The 19306-nt window shown below is 44.3% G+C and overlaps 1 protein-coding gene and 1 pseudogene across 1 annotated transcript in view; both read right to left on the bottom strand.

Moving 5' to 3' along the window:
* Positions 1-19306, bottom strand: part of Chchd6 (coiled-coil-helix-coiled-coil-helix domain containing 6) — a 225879-nt gene that overhangs the window by 146695 nt on the left and 59878 nt on the right. The window lies entirely within an intron of this gene.
* LOC125388484 (large ribosomal subunit protein eL30 pseudogene) lies at positions 13200-13611 on the bottom strand (annotated as a pseudogene).

Here is a 19306-nt window from a genome sequence, read left to right as displayed (position 1 = left end):
CTGCCTGATTTACTGTTTGGGGAATGGATACCATGTATGGAGGTGTGCCAACGCTGACATCACTGCTCTTCTCCATCAGAGCTCTGGGGTGACCACAGGAATTGTCAGGTTGCAGCAGGTCTTAATAGCAAGCTTGACACACCCAGCAAACCATGCTGTAAACAGATGTGCTTTCACATACACTTCACTGTTTCATTTATGGAGCATAAGCAGAATAAGACAGGATTTTTGGAATGGCAAATGAGGACTGGATGGCTTAGTCATCCACCAGCTGCATCACAAGAGTCTGCTTGTTCTTTGAAACTTTGAAGACAGGCACTGGCTTCTTCTTGCTAGCCATGGAAGTAGTGGACAACGCTGTCTTCCAACACAGGGCCATGTCATCTGTGCCAGAAGCCCACTGTGGTATGTAGCCATCTTCACCAGTGACCTTAGCCAGACATTCTGGGTCACTTGCTGCAACATCAGCCACCACTGCTCCCCTGCACGTTCCTGTTATGGAGACACTTCCTCCATTGCACCCCATGAGTCAGGACTAAAGAGAATTAGAGCTGTTCTGGATTAGGCTTTGGCTGAAGGAAACAACATGGCTGGTTTGAACTTCCATCCATCCACTAGCAAGGCTGCTCCACTCTCTCCTCATCCTGTGTCCCTGTCTAGCACCGGTCACTTCTCACCATTGACAATTTGCCTGTTTGGTACTAGGTCTTGTCTTTGGCTCATCATAGCTTCCAACAACCTTCCTTTATAAGCTTAATCATCTCTAGTGTTTGATTGAACACATAAAAGCTACTGCATAACTGGTCTAACCCTGCTATATGTTAAGAAATAGGAAGCTTGAAAAGCAGAAGGCAATGTGATACAATATCTACCAATTAGATTCATGAACTTATGCAGATATAGTTCAGAATAATTAGAATTATGACATCACAGATCACCATAAATACAATACTCATGAGAAAGCTTGAAATACTGTGGGAATCACAACATGACTACTGAAACACATGCTACTGAAAAAGTGCTGCTGATAAATTTGCTAGATGCAGCCTGACACAAACCTTTAGTTGTAAACACACAAGCAAGCAAACATAGCAAATCACAGGAAAAAAGGTATTCCCACATAATTAGCAATAAAAACCAAGCAGCAAGAACAGTGTCCCCCACCAGTGTTTTTGGTACTCATTAGTGCTGTCTTAATTCCTCTCCTCATTTCCCACAGACACAGCCCATCTGCTCCTGGCCAATTAACCATGAGCTAGTGCCTGACACTCTCTCTAACTTGAAGTCCTGCCTATAAGGACATCTGATGTGCCTGGACACTTAAGTTTGAGGTGTCCACAGTTGAGCCAACCTCTTCCACAACCAGTCTGTTTCTCCTGTGTCCAGGAGCTCAGGGCATTAATACAGAGACACCTCATCTTGTGTGTGCCTCTCTCTTTAAATAAGCTTTCTATTCAGAAATACTTACTGACTCACATAAAAAGTTTTAGACACTGCAGAGTACATGCACACTTGCCACTCTGAGATAGCATCTTACATTACACCAGGGTTCCTCTGACATACTGAGCTCACCTGCTCACCTTACCACGAATGTCCACTAAGCCTAAGTTTTTCCTCTACCATCACTGTTATTGTTGTTCCAGAATCCAAGTTCAGAAAGCACTTTACATTATGATCCTATCTCTTTCACAAGTTTTTTTTTATTATTAAATTGAACTACACAAGCTGAGTTCTTGATGAGCTTCTCTCCACTCTCCTAGGCTGACTCAGACCTGTTAGCTGTTTCTCAAGTATTTGCCTTCATGTTTCTAATCCTGCCAGTTACTGACTTCTTTCACACAGACGCCTTTCCACATGTCTGCAGCCCTCATCACACTTGTAGAATACAGTGTGCTATGACTGAGCCAGTATTATTCACAGCTGAGGCATGGAATGTTCTCAGATTTCTCTTCTAGAATAACTGTTTTATACAGAATCAAATTTCATTCTCCTTTTGGAACTTTCAAGAGACAGCTCCTCTATTCTGCGGCTTCCAGTACACCAAAGTCAGTGTGATTCTTTGATACAACCTATCTTTTTTCTTTTCTTTCTCTCCCTCCCTCTCCCTCTCTTGTTGCACAGACTGCTAAGACGCTCCAGTGATCTCCATCTTCTCCATCATCTCCATTACAGAGTTCAGACTAGAGCACTGATTGGTTAAGTTAAAGCCCTATGCCTTTAATGGCAGCTTCCTTTTGACTGCAAGCTGGACTTACCATCTCACTTCTGAAAGCAGGCAAGGTGAAAGCAGTAGGACTAGGAAGAGACTTGGGAGATGGACTGCTGTCTGCCCATTCCGCCCTCACTAGCAGAGCAAGCTGCCATGTTACAAGCTGTATCAAGGAGAAAGCCAAGAGGCAAGGAGACAAGATCTTCCATAGAGTAGCCCACAGAAACAGAAACATTCCATCTACCATGCAATGAGAGAAGATTCACCCCAGAAACACTTGCAGATAACGTAAACACCTTGGTTGAAGACCTTGGGGTGACCCAGAATCCAAAGATGCAGGAAAGTTACAGTAACCCTGGGACATGAGCACAGTGAGCCACAGTCCTATCCTGATTTGTACTTCAGCACTGTCCCAAGAACTGTTTTGACTGTCTTTGCATCACCATGGCACAGGTAAGTGGTGGTAGCAGATTCCATTGATTCCAGGTTCTGGCATGAGTTGATGGCAGCAGCAGACACTACCATGCTCCTTTCTGTGGATGCTTTTAGGGACAGCTGAGGTCCATCTACCATGCAATGAGAGAAGATTCACCCCAGAAACACTTGCAGATAACGTAAACACCTTGGTTGAAGACCTTGGGGTGACCCAGAATCCAAAGATGCAGGAAAGTTACAGTAACCCTGGGACATGAGCACAGAACCAAGGAACATAGCTGTTCATTACGCCATTAACAGATAGCCTGATGGCTCTCATCCTCACATACTATGATTACTAAGCTCTCTGATTCTGTTTGTTATGTATTTCTTAACCCTCTGTCCCTCTTCAAGTCCACTGTTATTCCTCCAGGCCACGTCCCTATCTTCCATCAAAGGAAAGCCAGTCTCCCAGTTTCCTTGACCTCTATTTTCCTTTCCCTCCAAGCCGTTTTCCATGTTGTCAGATAAAATGCAACTCAGACATATTATTTCCAACTATTGGGGCTCTACCCCCATTACTCCTAGAATGTGACCTTTTTGAAGCTAAGCTGCCTGCATGGGGTTATCAAGTTAAATGAGGTCACTGTGGGTGAAGCCCAACCCAAAACATGGCTGGGGTCCTGATAAAATAGAGAGAATGTGGAGCCATACACATAGTAGTTGAACAATGTGTGTAAAGACACAGGAAGGGTCAAAGTGTAGGGCCCACGGTCTACCCCTGCTCCCGGTGTTCATCTTCAGGACAGTTTCTGGCCAGATATCTTGTTGCATTTCCAGCTAAACATCCTGTTTGTTCCTGTGCTCCCTCTGCCCTCCTGGTGGTCAGCTATAGGGCCATTGTTTACTCCATCTTGGGTGTGGAAATTTCCCACCTGCCTGGGGGGAATTCCATTGTGCAGCAGTTAGGTATATAAGGGATTTCTTAAACTTGAATAAACAGCAACTTATCTCCTTTTGAATGGCCCAGATCTCTTGTGTGTTCTTTTAATCTCCAGGCTCTTGCCTGGCTCACGTGAACACAGTGGTGCACAAGCTGTCCCAAGAGTAACGAGAGTAATGCAGGCATTACACCAAAGAATATTTAAGGCTTCCAAGAGGGTGGCCTGAAAGAACCCTTCCTCATAACCTTTTTTTTTAAATGTGTCTCTGTGTGTGTGTGTGATGCTTGTATATATTTTCTGTGTACCATGTTCATTCCTGGTACTCATGAAGGTTAAACAAGTACATCAGATCCCCTGAAACTGGAATTACAAACAGTTATAAGTTTCCATGTGAGTACTGGAATCAAAACTGCGTCCTCTGGAAGAGCACTCAGTGCTCTTAACCACTGAGCCATCTCTCCAGCTTCCAGACTTGAAGTCTTTTACAACTACCACACAATAGATTTTACTTGCTTTAAATCATTTGGTTTGTGGTATTTATTAAAACAGCTCTAGCAAATGAATACACTGATTAAAATTATTTTTCTAGAGACTTTACTTAGAGAGTGTATGAATATGAAATTCCGTGCTTAAGAAGTTACCCTAAAGAAAATAAGAAACTGGACACATATACACACACACGTATGTGCATACACACATGCATGGCACAGAGTCAATTTTAGCCATAATATCAAGAAATAAATGTATAACAATAGGAAACTTGTTAAATAAACTAAGCACATCCCCATTATAAAAACTATACAGCCTTTCAAAATTCTGGTTTCAATCTTTATTTGCCTATATAAAAAAGGATCCACGATATTTTGTTAAGTGTAAAATAATGTTTGCAGGCTGGCAAGATGACTCAGTGTGTAAAGGTGCTTGCTGCCAAGCCTGATGATCTGAATTTGGTCATGACCTACATGGTAGAAACAAAGAACCAATTCCCGTAAGTTATTCTCTGACTGTCATTTGCACATCATGGCATGCATGTACACTACACTACACACACCACACACACACACACACACACACACGCACACACACACACACACACACACACACACACACACACACACTAAAATCTGCAAAGAGAAAGACCATTTACAAATGGCATAAAGTGCATCGCCTAAACCCAAAACATTGTAAAACAGAGGGCAAGACTCTAGTCTTCTTTCTCCCTCAGAACTGCAGTCCTGGTGTTTGTCTGCTTTTGCTGCCACTATTCATCAAACCAACACTGTGAACATGAATAGACCACTAAGAAATGAATGAGCCGTGTGACACAAATACAAACATTCTACAGGCCATGTAACTTCTGGCCCAGAAGTTCCAGTTACATGCCCTTCTCTCTGGTTCTCTTGCATGTGTATTTTATAGCTCCTAATGCCCTACCTATCCACTGAACTCCTTCAGCCACCAAGTTCCTGGTCCTATGCTACAGACAAAGAGATGACAATGTCTTCAGGGGTCCAGAAAGAAAAATGACAATGTAAATGATGAAATCAGGACCAGGATAGCTACCCAATCAGCCCTGGGGACATAAGCAACTTCCTTTTGACATAAGGAATTTATATCTGAAGGTATGGGAGCACTCATCCACGGAAAAAAGAACCTGGACTGTTCAAAAATGTAGAAACTTTCGGGTCTAGATGAGTCAAGCACAGGGATCTAAACAGAGTGAGGAACAGTGTTGATCATTCCTGAGTCCTGTGTAAAATCAGCAAATGTCTGTGTGCAGTGGCCAAGCAGTTGCTTATGAACTCAGAGATCCCACCTCTGTTAGTTAAGAGTATATAGTAGGTAGAAAGAAAGATGGCACAGTAAGTAAAAACACTCAATGCTCTAGCAGAGGACCCAGGTTTTGTTCACAGAACCCACACAGCAGCTCACAGCCTTCTGTAACCCTGTTCCAGGGGTCCTCTTCTGGCCTCTGTTGGCACTACATGCAAGTGGTACACTTTATAACCATTCAGGAACATAAAAATAAAATTTTAAAAACAAAAACAAAAGACTCCAGAGGACAAGCAGGTGATTCAGACCTAGCCTTTGCCTCCAGCAGCAGCCTAGCCATGGACTTTGGGCCTACTATAACAGACAGCAATGCTGTCAAGGAAACTTGGAGAAACACTGGCCTGTGACTACCAGTGATTATGAAAGAAATCAGGGACATGGGAACAACGTGCACTAGGAGGCACAACTAGCTTCTAGATCCACGTGCCCAGGTGGCCTTGGCAAGCTCAAGCTCTCTCTACATTGAAACCGCTTTTAGTTATCTGAAGAACAGCAAGGATTTACTAGGCCCACTCTGTCCCTCACTCTCTAAATAGACAGACAAAAATAAAAGTCACTCCAAGAATGAGCTCCATTTAACTTCTCTGTGCGGAGGAAGCAGGAACCTTACTTCTCAGTGGCCCTGAGGTCTTACACTGGTAGCAGGAGATTCTCTGCACTGTCACTCTGAGCTTATCTCCTCCCTTGCACAGGCTACCTGTCTTTTCCTCATCCTGACCCTTTGTGATTTAAACTATAAAGCATTTTTTAAACAGAGAGAAACGTTATCAAATGCACATTAGCAGTGAGAAGAAAAAAGCACAGCTAAGAAAAATGTCTATCTTTCCCCAATAGCCTACTGACAGACAGCAGGCAGAAGCAGGGAGGTGCCCTGCTACTTCCCTCCCTGTTCCTTTCCCTCGTAGCTGCACCGCATCTGGCATCACAGAGATACAGGAACAGGGAGCCCTCATGGTGAAGCTCACATGGTAAAAACAAGTCCAGAAAAATTCCCAGCATTCCATCCTTCCAAGTCATTCTGGGGTGACACTGAGGAGGTGGGGGACACACACAGAGCATCACTTTTTATTTTAAGCATTTTAAAAGGTGTTTAATGGGATATGAAGAGAAAACTCGGCAGTTAAGACCATGTATTGCTCTTGCAGAGGATACAAGTTCAATTCCTAGTATCCACCAGCAGCAGCTTACAACAGTACTTAACTCCAGATTCAGGGTATCTGACATCTTCGTCCTCTGTGGGACCCCATCTGTACTTATTTGCACCTACACACACACACACACACACACACACACACACACACACTTACTTAAAAATAACCCACCCACCCCATCCGATCTTATACAGGATTTCTCTGTGTAGCCCTGGCTGTCCTGGAACTCACTCTGTTGACCAGGCTGGCCTGGAACTCACAGAGATCTGCCTGCCTCTATGCCTCAAATGCTATGATTAAAGGTATAAACTGAACACCACAACTATCTGGCTTAAAAATAAAACTTAAAACAGTATTTAATGAATGTGTATTATGGTTTGAAAGCACATACCATATTTATATTTAAAAAAAAATTATTTGTAAATAAAGAAAGATCTTCATATAAACAAGAAGTCCAAAGCCCTAAGGTAGTCTCAGTCTCAGATCATCCCAGGAACACCCCATTGTCTACCCACAAGCAACTAGAAATGATAAACCAGAAACAGATATGAAGATAACCTCCTCAAATCAAGAGTATTTATATAACACTAACTTCTTCTGAAATTATACTGTTATCTGTGGAAAGTTTTCTGCCCGAGCCTCTCATTCGAGACAAGCACGTTTATTCCTGTTGTCTTTCAACAATCCTCTCCCAACCCTTGCTTCTACCTAGTCACCACCAGCATCCTTCTTAGCATCTGTGGTAAGAGGAACATGGGAGATTTTCTTTGATCCATTGCCTGATACTTCCTTCTGTGCACCCTGCAGAGCCCCAAGAAACTGATCTTCTACCTTTTAGTGAAGAAACTAAGATGGAAGAGCTCAGCCACGGAGCCTATGACAAGAGAAAGGGAAATGGCAGGAGTAGTAAAATGTCGAAGAACACCAGCTTTCCTCAGGGTAGCTTGGAGTTACATTCAAAGGGGCTCCTGATCCTACTACCCAAGGCTGCACAGAGTGGAACCTCAGCATGGTGTACATGAAGGCAAGCTCCTCTCTGACTAGACCGAGAGGCCAAGACAGGATAAAAGTCAGGGAGTTCTCCCACAGAAACTCTCATGGCACACTATTGGCAGGATTCTCATGTTCCTGTGCTACAAAATCCAGTCATGCCCTCAGTGATGGAGGAGGGTTATCTGTCTATTGTGTTATTTTCATTGGTCAATAAAGAGACTGCCTTGGCCCTTTGATGGGACAGAAAATTAGGTAGGCGGAGTAAACAGAATAGAATGCTGGGAAGAGGGCAGTGAGGCAGAAACCATGGAGCCAGCCACCAGGTTAGACGTGCTGAATCTTTTTCGGTAAGCCACCACCTCGTGGTGCTACAGATTATTAGAAATGGGTTAATATCAAGATATGAGAGTTAGTCAGTAGCTAACTCTCTAGAGATAATGGGCCAGGCAGTGCTTAAATGAATACAATTTGTGTGTTGTTATTTCTGGGACTAAGCTAGCCGTGCGGGAGCTGGGCAGGATGAAAAGCAGGCCTGCCCGCAGGTCCTCACTACAGATGGCGCCCACGTGGATAACTGAATCCACATAAAGCCTGAGACAGCTTGGGAAGTAATTCTAGAACAAAATGACAGCATTGCGCGTGGTTTCTTGGTAGCAGCAATTTCTTGGGTCTGCTCTGCTTGCTAGAGGCAAGCAAGCGCTCTCGTCTAAGAGAGGCTTCCTGACTCAGCTTTAGTGGCAAAACCCTGCAGCTCATTAAGAGGTCCTGCCACGAAACACTTACGGTGTTGATCAAAAGCTGAACGCATGCTTTTCGGTTTTCAGCCGTAGCAGGAAAAAAGCTGCGCTGTTTTAAAATGCCGGCTTTCTGGACTGTCCTGCCAGGGCAATCTCTGACTCTTTCAGGCAGGCAGTCCAACTGAGTGTGGTCTGTGAGCAGAATGCTACTGCTTGCTTGCTAGCAAGGACCTTGAAAAGCCATAGAGTTGTGTCAGTGAACACAGCTCTGGCTGGTATCTCAGCCACAAGGCTGGAAAGCTAAGGAATGGACTGGATCTAGCCGTCAAAGCCACGGCTTTAAAGGAGAGGATTAATCTTCTCCTTAAAGACTCATGTAGTCAAAAAAGAGAGAGAGATACAGTAAAGAGGTTCAAAGATGAAGAAAACCTCTAAAGAGTTTACAGTGTGTTAAAAATATATGGAGGCTAAAAGTTAAAGTCATTAAAAATAAAAAAGAAAGAAAGGGAGAAATAGAGTGTGGTGGTACATACCTTTAATCCCAATGCCTGGGAGGCAGAGGCATATTGACCTCTGACTTCAAGGGGTAGAGGCAGATTGACCTCTGTGACCTCAAGATGTGGTAGTACACGCCTTTAATCCCAATGCCTGGGAGGCAGAAATCTCTTGAGTTCAAGGTGTGGTAGCATACACCTTTAATCCCAGTACGGGGGAGGCAGAGACAGGAGGATCTCTGAGTTCAAGGACAGCCTAGTCTACAAAGTTATTCCAGGACAAAGATATACAGAGAACCAGTCTCAAAAAGTAAAAGTAAAAATAGGAAGAAATAGAGGTTAAAATAAAGATGGAAAATATACAGAGAATCTTGATACTGTATGCTATTCTGCTCTCTTTGAATTGTTTGAATGCTGAGGCAGAAACAACAGCTGCTAAAGGACTTTTGCTTATAAATGCTGCTGAACTAATCCAAGATAGGTGTTTTGAAAATACCTTGGCTTCAAAATTGAAGTCAAAAGGTATGTTACTTTGGAGAAGAGATTTTGCTTTTGTTTCCACAGAAAATGAGAGACTTTGGATTCATTCTGAGTTAAGAAAAATCCAGTTTGAACAAGGAAGACCTCCTGAGAAATCTCCGATAGGAACAGATGGCCCGGATGTCTGAGTTCTACATCCAGAACTGATTCAAGACCGCTGCCTGAGATGATCAGGACTCACAGGATACTCCAGTAAGGACTTGATTATAACTCTAAATTTTCTTTAGGTCCCCATAAGATTATCAGCGCCCCCAACCAGCAGGAAGTAGCCTGAAATACTACGCCCACATTCCCAACAAATGGACTATGGATATTTTCCTTTGTTTAAAAAAAAAAAAAGAGGGAAATGGTGCGGGAGAATTATCTGTATTCTGTCAATCATATTTTAATAAAACGCTGATTGGCCAGGCAGGCAGTATAGGCGGGAAAACCAGACAGGAAGTAGAGGTGATACAATGAGAACAGGAGAATTCTAGGAAGCAGGAAGGTTTCTCAGCCACTCCTGCGCAGACCACCGAAGAGGCAACATGTAAGCTGTCACACTGAGAAAGGTACTGAGCCCATGTGGCTAACATAGATAAGGATAATGGGGTAATATATGTTATAAGAGTTAATAAGAAGCTTGACCTAATGGGCCAATCAGTTTATAACCTTATGGAGTCCTGTGTGTGATTTTCCTTGGGGTATGCCAGCTCTGGGGTACCGGGTGGAACAGAAACCCCAACAAGTCGGCCCTCATGTCACACCTCAGGAACACCCCAGTCAACTAGACACTCCACAGTGTACTGGAGAGTATGCCTCTTCTCAGAGAACTTCCCTCTAAACATTTCTAAATCATTGCAAGAAGATGGTAAAATATTCAGCCAGAAATACAAAGGATTCTACACTGAAGGAAAGGGAAAGGAGGGAAAGTAGTCAAAAGAGAAGGGAGCAGGTAGAGCAATATGTTCCTGGCAAGTGAGAGGCCACCTAGAAACCAAGAGGAAGGAGACACACAGGCACCTTCTAGCCTCAGGGGAGCCTACACCTGCCACCCATGAGTGAACTCTCACCTGTGCGCCACCTTTACCAGGTTGGTAGAGGCACACAAACATAACATGTATGTGCGCGCACCCACCCCCTACCCCCCCACACACACACACAGGCACATTCTTATAGATCCAGTGACTGTAAGGACAAGCCAGAACAGAAGGAGCTGGACTATCTCAGCCACCCTAAAGACATTCTCTTTGGGAGGTGGAAGCTGAGGTGTGTGCTGGTCTAAGGAACACCAGTGGAGACTGAAGCTGGAGAGCCTTACTCCTGTGTAGTGCTCTTCCCTGAGTGCCTGGTGTCAACAAGAGGCTCATGGTAGCTTACCTGCATGAAGACACCAAGCCAAAAACCCTTAGAAATAAAGCACTTATACAAAGAGGCAAACAAAAACTAACGTCTTAAAATTCTGGAAACGCAGAACCAGGTACGATCTTCAACATCTAACTTCGGTCCCTTTCCTCTGTTGTCATACAACAGAAACAAATGTGGGCAGATGTGTTGCACTCAACATCTAACCTAATCCAGCCAGAAAGGGTAATGAAAGGGTAATTCTTCACTTCAGAAAAAAAAAAAAAGTGGGGGATGAACAGGGTCTGCTGAAGGTCACCTGCATGCCAGAACTACATTGGTGACATCCTGATTTATCACTGGATAATCCCCTGGCTGGGGCGCTTCTGAACTCATGTCACATGAGAGAAACTGGAATGAAACGGAATGAGCTCCCTGTTGGCTGACCACACCTAATGAACTGCTGAATTAGGTAAGACACAACTAACAAACATCCTGGCACTTAAGGTCCATCCACATCTTTCTACCAGGCCACCAGCTCCTTCCTGTAAGCAGGAAATGGGCAGAGACTCACTGAGAATAAAACCACCTCCCTGCCCTCCTGCCCTCGAGACTGTGACTCTCCACCCTCAGGTATGACATGACTGTGTAGCTGAAAATGACAAGAGCATGTTCAGCCAAAAAAGTACCATAATAGTAATAATAAACAAGACTAGAATCCTAAAGGCACAGGCCAAGTTCCTCTCCTGACAGCGTCCCGCATTCCAAACCCACATGAACTATCCGCTGGTTGTCTGACTTACTAGCTCTACTAGCAAATCATCATTTTGATTAGCAGACAATACCCCTGTTTCTAATCACTCAATGGAGACTCTAGAGTATGAGGTTTGCTATGGGAATGGCTACGGTAACATCTCATTAGTCAAGCCAGACCCCAGAAGGCAGAGGAGAGATTCTTCAAAGACAGAACAGATAAAATTCACAGTACTCAACTACAGAATTGTAATTGAAAGCATTATTTATTTAATGGAGTAATCTAGGAAAGTGAGTAAGCAAAAAGAAGAGGTGTCTGGAGATTGTACTAATCACACACACTCACACATACTCATGCACATACACATTCACTCACACACACACACACCATCTGAACTTTTACTTGTTTGTTTTGAGATGGGCTAGCTTTAAACTTGTGATCCTCCCATCCCAGCCTCCCACTGCTGGGATCACAGAAACATACTGCGAAACCCAGAAAATTTGGTAGCAATCTTTGGCAACATATATTTGTATAAAGTCATATACATATACACATACATACAGATTATAATTTTTGAAAATAATATCTTATAACAAAAATGTGGAATATTCCAATTCCAAAGGAAAGAAGAAAGGTTTTCATTAAAAAATTACACAAGTAACAGTGGAAACTTCCTTGGTTTGCAAGTGAAAGCCCTACAAATTTAAGACTTAGAAAGGGAGAATACGTACCCCCCACACACCTTACTTCAAAGGACCTCTCAGAGAAACTGTAAACAAATTTGTGAATATTAAGGAGAAATAAAAATTCTTGAAAGTGACTAGACAGAAATCCTGTTATCCTGAAATGAGGGTACAAAGGACAGTGGTTTTGCAGCAGGCTCCCTGGAGGCCAGCAGGAGTGACAGCACACTTTCTAAGTCCTGAAATAAAAGAATTGTTAACCAGAAGTCTCACTCCAGTGGAAATGTCGTCTAGAAATGAAGTTCACGTAAAGGAAAGAAGAGGTTGCTCCCAGAAGATCTGTACAGTTGTTAAGGAAGTTCTCCACACAGAAAGGAAATCATTTTGGAAAGAAAGAAAGAAATGGCTTTGGGAGGGAGGGAAAGGTTACTTAATGCAGGAGGGAAAGAGAATGAAATCTGCCATTGGGGGCTGCCCTGGGGACCAAGACAGGAGACAGGCTGGGGGGAAGCAAGGAGAAAGCTCGACAGGAGAACAGAAAAGGAACTCTACTGTCTAAAGTTGTTAATGGGAGGAGCCTAGATCACTCAGGCAAGGAGAAGAAGACAAAAAGCTTGAGCCATGCATGCGTGCATGCATGCATGCCTGTGTGCATGTGAAGGGAGTCCACACTACATTTCTATAGGGCATGCATCCCACAGGCTATCTCTGAAGCTACCTGCAGGCCCCTTTAAGACTTGTGCTGAGGCTCTGTGCCTTCCAAGGGAGATGAAGAGAACAATGCACTGCTAAGGTGGGGAAGTGCTCTGAGAAGTGTGCTGCTAAGCAATTATATCACTCTGTGGGCATCACGGCACACCAGCACAAACCTAGGAAGTATGAGTCAGCAACTCTGCCTGAGCACCAGACACCACTGAAAGACACAGCAAACAGAAGATACTGAGTTGCAGGTGTCCAACAGCAAGCACACCATGGGACTTAGTGTGCAGAACCACAGCACTCTGCTTCATATGACTAGAATTGGTATTGTCCAACAGGGCAGTATATGGTTGCAGAGTGTGTGCATAGGTTTTATTTTATTTTATTTTAAAAGGAGCTCTGGTAAAGTTTTATTAAGGAAAACATTACTTTTCACCAGTCTGTTCTGGTGTGCTTCTAATAATGTCAGAATCACCTGGGTCAATGATGGCCAGTGTGCATACTCTGTAGTATTTTCCACATGCTGTGCCCAACTCAATGTTATTGCCACTGTAGTGATGGATACCAGTTTTAGCCAACATGGCATAGTATTCTATTTCAGATTTCCTCAAGGCGGGGCAGTTGTTGGCGAGGATCACCAATTTCGCTTTGCCCTGTCTGATCATCTTCAGAGTCTGTCTGTATCCCAGCACGTACTTCCCACTTTTCATAACAAGCTGGAGCCGAGAGTTGATCGACTCCAGAGACCTTTTCGTCTTCTTTGCGGCCACCATCTTCCTGCCTTAGGTGCGGGACGGGCCCCAACCAAGACCAGCCGCCAAGATGGCCGGGGAGCGAGAAAGCTGTGTATAGGTTTTAAAGGCTATACCATCACTAGACAGCAGTGTAATATAGCCCCATCACAGTTTATTCTTTATCCACAAGGTCATGGATCTCACCTTGTGTCCCACACCTCATCTAAACGGGCAAACCTACATATTAGACAGAAGACTCGGCCTTCACTGTGCCCACAACTGCTATGATAACTGCTGAGTTAAATAAGAACAAAAACAAACAAACAAAGTAAAAACGGTCTAAGAAGCTATAGGCAAAACAGTTTCAATCCTAGAAAAAGTTCTCAAAATCTAAAGAACTTTGCAAATGATATTACCTGGCTTTTTAGATAGTTCACTGTATCGTACAGAAGCACAGTGATTGTGTATGTTCACATCTGGTCCTGTCACTTTACTAAATTTGTTTGTTCCAACAATATCTGAGGCCACGGGGACCTTCCGTGAATGTCATCATTTTAGCTGCAGAGACTACTGAACCCCTTCCTTTCATACGTAGATGTTTTTCTTTAATTTTCTTGCCTAAGTGCCATGGCTAGCATTTCTAGTACTGTATATATAAAAACAGTGAGGTTCGGGGGCAACTGTATAGTTTTTCCTAGGAAAAGTTTCATTCTTCATCTCTGTGCCAGTTGTAGGCTTGTCACACAGGCCTGTGTGTCCTCAAACAGCATGACCTCCAGAGTTTGTATTATAAAAGAATGGTATACATACTGAAGTGATTATATGAAGCATTTTAGTGAAATAAGCCAGCCAAAGAAATATGAATGTCACTTGCTGTCACTCACCTGCAGAATCTGGGACACTCGTAGAGAAAGAGAGTAAAGTAATGACTATTGGGGCTGAGGGTCAAGGACAGGGGAGATGTTGGCTGAGGTTTGTATGAACTTTTACATAAGGCAAATAGGTTCTGGAGACCTAACACCTCATGTGACTAAGATCAATAATAATGTGCTAGATGTTGGAAAGTGCCAAGAGGAAAGCCGGTGTGTTCTTACCACTCCACACCAAAGTAATACCTGCGGCACCAATGTTCATTAGCCTTACTGTGGACACCAAAACTCAAATTAGAGACTCCTTAACAAAGAACTTTACCGTCAATAATAGGATAATCAATAACACTGAGGGGAAGGGAGATGCCAGTGATTCCAGAGCCAGTGGAGAGTGTAGAGGTTTCAACCGGACACCTATGGTACCCAACCTGAAGAATGTGACTTGTGCATTCTTACACCCTAAGGTTAGCAAATAGAATATCAATTTACAAAGGAGACTGTAATGTGAGCCCAGAGAGAGAAAGAACGTTCAGTCCCATAAGATGCTGGTCTTTCCATCCTGTGAACTCGCTTCCTATGGAGAAGGGAAAACTTCTCCATGTGACAGGATAGGAGAGGTGACTACCCCAAGGCTGGGAGTGGAGCCTGCAGGCCTGTGCAATATCTGCCTGCTAGCATCCTTCCCCCTCTGGTTAATAACCCACTGGCGGTGAGGGATGAAGCACAGCAAGAGAACCTTTCCCCTCATAACTGCTGAAGAAGACAGCTGAAATGCCCACTAGTCACACTTCCCCATCCTCCCCCCACCCCCTCCGTCCCCGCCGCAAGTTGTCTCAGTGTCTGGATCAGGAGCCTGAACAGGCCAAGTGTGAGAAGGTAGACTACAAACATGGAAGCTGGCTCTCACACAAGTGGTGCTATGGTCTACCTGCTGACTGGTGTCTGTCCCCTCCAAAGCCTGCTTCTTCAACTGTCCCCTTGACCCATGTGAGCATCTCATCATGCTTTCAAGAAAGGCTTCTGGCTCTCTGGCTAGAGTTGACCAAGGTAGATTTTGTTGCTTGAAGAAAACTTAGTAGCATCAGATGGGCTCACAAGTGACTGGCTTCCTTTCCTCTGGAACATACATCAACAACTTGCCGTCAATGGATGGCAGTGCCAGGCAGCCACAGTGAGAAGGCCAGAATAGGCACTGAAACCTCCAGGGATGTGAGGCACATCCAAAGACTAGAGACAGAAGGGCCTGGCATGGTGGGAATGCAAGGACAAGAACAGCGCCCAGCAAACAGGCAGCCCTTCATTATCCAATTACTCCCTCTGCAGATCAAGAATTAGTGTTCACAGGTTCTGGTGAGTGACATAATTACAATTTAAAAGGGGCAATTAATCATCTTGTTGTGCACTGCCTTGCAGCAGGAGCTGCATACTCCATGAGCACCAGTAAAGCCACAAAAGCACTGACCAAGTGAGCCACAGTAACCAATAAAGCACAGCCTCTTGGCCCCCCTTCATCTTCTCTCACTTCAGCCACTCCAGAGCCCATGTCTGTTGCTCACTTACCCTGCTGCACTCCTCTCTGCCCTGTCTCCACCTTCTGGGCAGTGTTCCTCCCTTCACTGCTTTAGGGCAATAGGACTCCTAACATTACAGGCCTCTGATCTCAGTTCCAAGGGCTGGGGGTGGGGTGGCGTTCAGTGGGACAGGAGTTGAGGACAGGTTGTGACAATATAATAAAAAGGCAGAAAAATGGATGGAGTATATGGGGACAGAAGAACCAGGAGATGGCAGCGTAAGTGCAGGATGTTGGCTGGCACTTGGAAAGCAGGGGTGGCTAGCAAGATGCTCTCCATCTTTCTACAGACTCTAGCTGCACCATCTCCACTTCTGACCCCTTGGCCAGTGCCCAGTTACTCCCTCTGACCCAGTCCCAGGTCAGAACAGAGGCCTTTTTGACCTCTGACAATATACCAGAACACTACCTCTCTCCAAGGAGGCACTCCGAAAGGCATTTCCCTAGGTCTTCCTCCCTCTAGGAAACCCTGAAAGTTCTACTGAGAAGCCTCCAGTCAGTAGAATCTACCTTACTCCAGTGCTAAAGCCGCCTTAGCATGGGGTGGATCACACCATTTCTGCTTCCACTACTTAGTTATGCAAGGTAATGAAAGCTGAGGCTTTTCAAAACAGACATTTGCTTGGCCTTTTCTGGCCTTTTCAATGGTTCAGCTGGATAATCTGTGGGGTGCACCATTGTCTTACCCTCTGACAGTCTCTGTCCAGAGCATCCATGTCCCTCCACCATGAAAGTCCCATAAGAGGGTCTGCAGGAGGTAGAAGACTCCATCTCAGAAAGGGCAGTCCACTGGCCACTGTGAGGAAGGCTGTGAAATCTAGCTCAAATCAATCCAGCTCAGAGATGCTTATATGTCTCAGGTGCAGCCAATGAGGCCTATGCATAAGCTTCTGGTACACCCTCCTCCTTGTGCCTTCCTGCTGAAGACACTGTAAGGAGCTACAGAAGGGAATGACCACAGCACTGTGGAGAAGACACATCATTTAACTCTGATTTGCAGATACACGACACCCACAGCACCCATGCTATCCCTGGTACTGCACCAGAAGATACAGTGGATATGGGCTGTTAAGCCCCTGACCTTGTGCCTTCAAACCTTTACAGCCCATGGCAGCACCAATCCACAACAGCATTATGAAAGCCTCTAGGCTCAACATTCTTAAGGATCTAGAAGGTAGGAACAAGCCCAGAGCAGGACAGCAAGGTGTGGAAGAAGCCATCCTGACCTCCACAAACTCAAAACAGCCAGCCAGGGCAAGATAAGCCTCCAAGGCAAGGGAGAGTGAGGACCAGAATAAGACCTAATCTGGATAAAACAAATGGGAACGATTAAAGGGGACATTTTCTCCAATATAACCAAAGGATCACTAGAGGAATACAAAAGTAATGAACGCCAATCTTATCCCAAAACAGGGAATCAGACAATTGAAGGACTTGCTTAGTGCTCCTTTTTACTATAAACCTAAGTTCTTGACTTGTCCATGTCAGTGCATTAGTTACTCAAGAATAAAGATAGAAATGGAATTAGCAAATTAGGGGAGACTATGTTGTGGCATTATTCAAACGTACTGACATGCTACCTGCTGATATTGCCAGTTTATGTCCCATCTTATTTGTTAGATTGTTGTTATTGTTGTTGTTGTTAACCTACTTTCACTTTTTTTAACCTAAATTGGTTTTAGACTTTAAATAACTAGCAAGAATGAAAACACTGTCACTTGCCATTAATAGAAGTTGCATGTAAAAACATGTAGACACGATGAAAATAAACCACTCAGATTCTAGGTGAGGAGGCCCAAGTTTCTAAGCCTGTCATGTACTCTTATTAAAGAGTAAAATATGCTGCAGCACATAGACATTGTGCTTGCTTTTCTAAGTAATCAAAAGATAAAATTCAGAAGAAATATTTCAGTCACTACACAGCCTGCCTAGTGTAGCCAGTGACACACACTGGCCAGCAGGGCCTGGGACATAGGGATGCCGGCGTGTGCTCATGGGTGCTTTCTCTTACTTGCTTCTAATCACTCAGAAGTTAGACGTGCGTTCTATACTGAGCTGGATGCTAAAGGAAAGTAAAGATGGACAAGACATCTTTTTGTACCCTAAAGCATTTATTATCTGAAACATGCTCACTACATAGGCTCAATGAGACTCACTACAACTTTTTGACAAGTGTGCCAGGGTAACTTGATGGGGAGTGTGGCTATTCTTGGTTGTCAACTTGTTACATTTAGAATTAACTAAGGGATTTTCTTGATTGTAACATTTGAGGTGGGAAGACACACCTCAAATCCAGATCTTTTGAGGTAGGACGATCCACCTTAAATCTGGGCCACATCTTCTGGTGACAACCCATAAAAAGTACAAGGAAAAGGAAGTGTTTGCTCTTTGCCTGCTTACCCTCACTCTTGGGGTTCATTCCTCACTGGTATTAGAGCCTATTTGTCCGGCTACTGGTGTACAAAAAAGACCAGCTGAGCCGGTTGGTGATGGCACATGCCTTTAATTCCAGCACTTGGGAGGCAGAAGCAGGCGAATCTTCTGTGAGTTCAAGGCCAGCCTGGTCTACAGAGCGGGTTCCAGGACAGGCTCCAAAGCTACACAGAGAAATCCTGTCTCAAAACCCGTTCCCCCCCCCCCAAAAAAATACCAGCTGAGACATCAGCCTTGTGAACTGAACAGTTACTGGATTCTTCTTGGATATTCCATTGGTAGGCTCTAATGTCAAAGAAACGAAGAACTTGATAGGTCGAGCAAGAGTAAGCAGGCAAAGAGAGAACAATCTTCCTTCTTCCGTGTCCTTTATGTGCCAGTAGAATGTGTGACCCAGATTAAAGGTGGATCTTCCCACCTCAAAAGATCTAGATTAAGGCTGGAGAGATGGCTCAAGAGATTAAAAGCACTGACTGTTCTTCTAAAGGACTGGGGTTCATTTCCCAGCACCTACATGGCAGTTCAGAACTGTCTGTAACTCCAATTCCTGGGGAGCTGACACCCTTATACAGACACACACGCAGGCAAAACCTCAATGTACATTAAATAAATAAATCCTTTAAAAAAATCTGGATTGAAGGTGCACATCTTTAATTCCAGTACTTGGGGGGCAGAGTTGGATGGATCTCTGAGTTCAACACCAGCCTGGTCTATAGAGTGAGTTCCAGGACAGCCAGAGCTACACAGAGAAACCCTGTCTGGGGGGGGGGGGGGGGGTAGCGGGGGGATGGGAGGAAGATGGTGTATCTTTCCACCTCAAAGATCCAGTTTAGAGGTGGATCTTTCAAATTCAAATGATTTAATCAAGCAAAAATCCCTCACAGGTATGCCAGTCACTTGGGTTCTAGTTAATTCCAGATGTAATC

Source organism: Myodes glareolus, chromosome 6 (genome assembly GCF_982192425.1).
Source record: "Myodes glareolus chromosome 6, mMyoGla1.1, whole genome shotgun sequence".
NCBI classification, from domain to species: domain Eukaryota; kingdom Metazoa; phylum Chordata; class Mammalia; order Rodentia; family Cricetidae; genus Myodes; species Myodes glareolus.
This window is presented reverse-complemented; position numbering and strand designations above follow the sequence as displayed.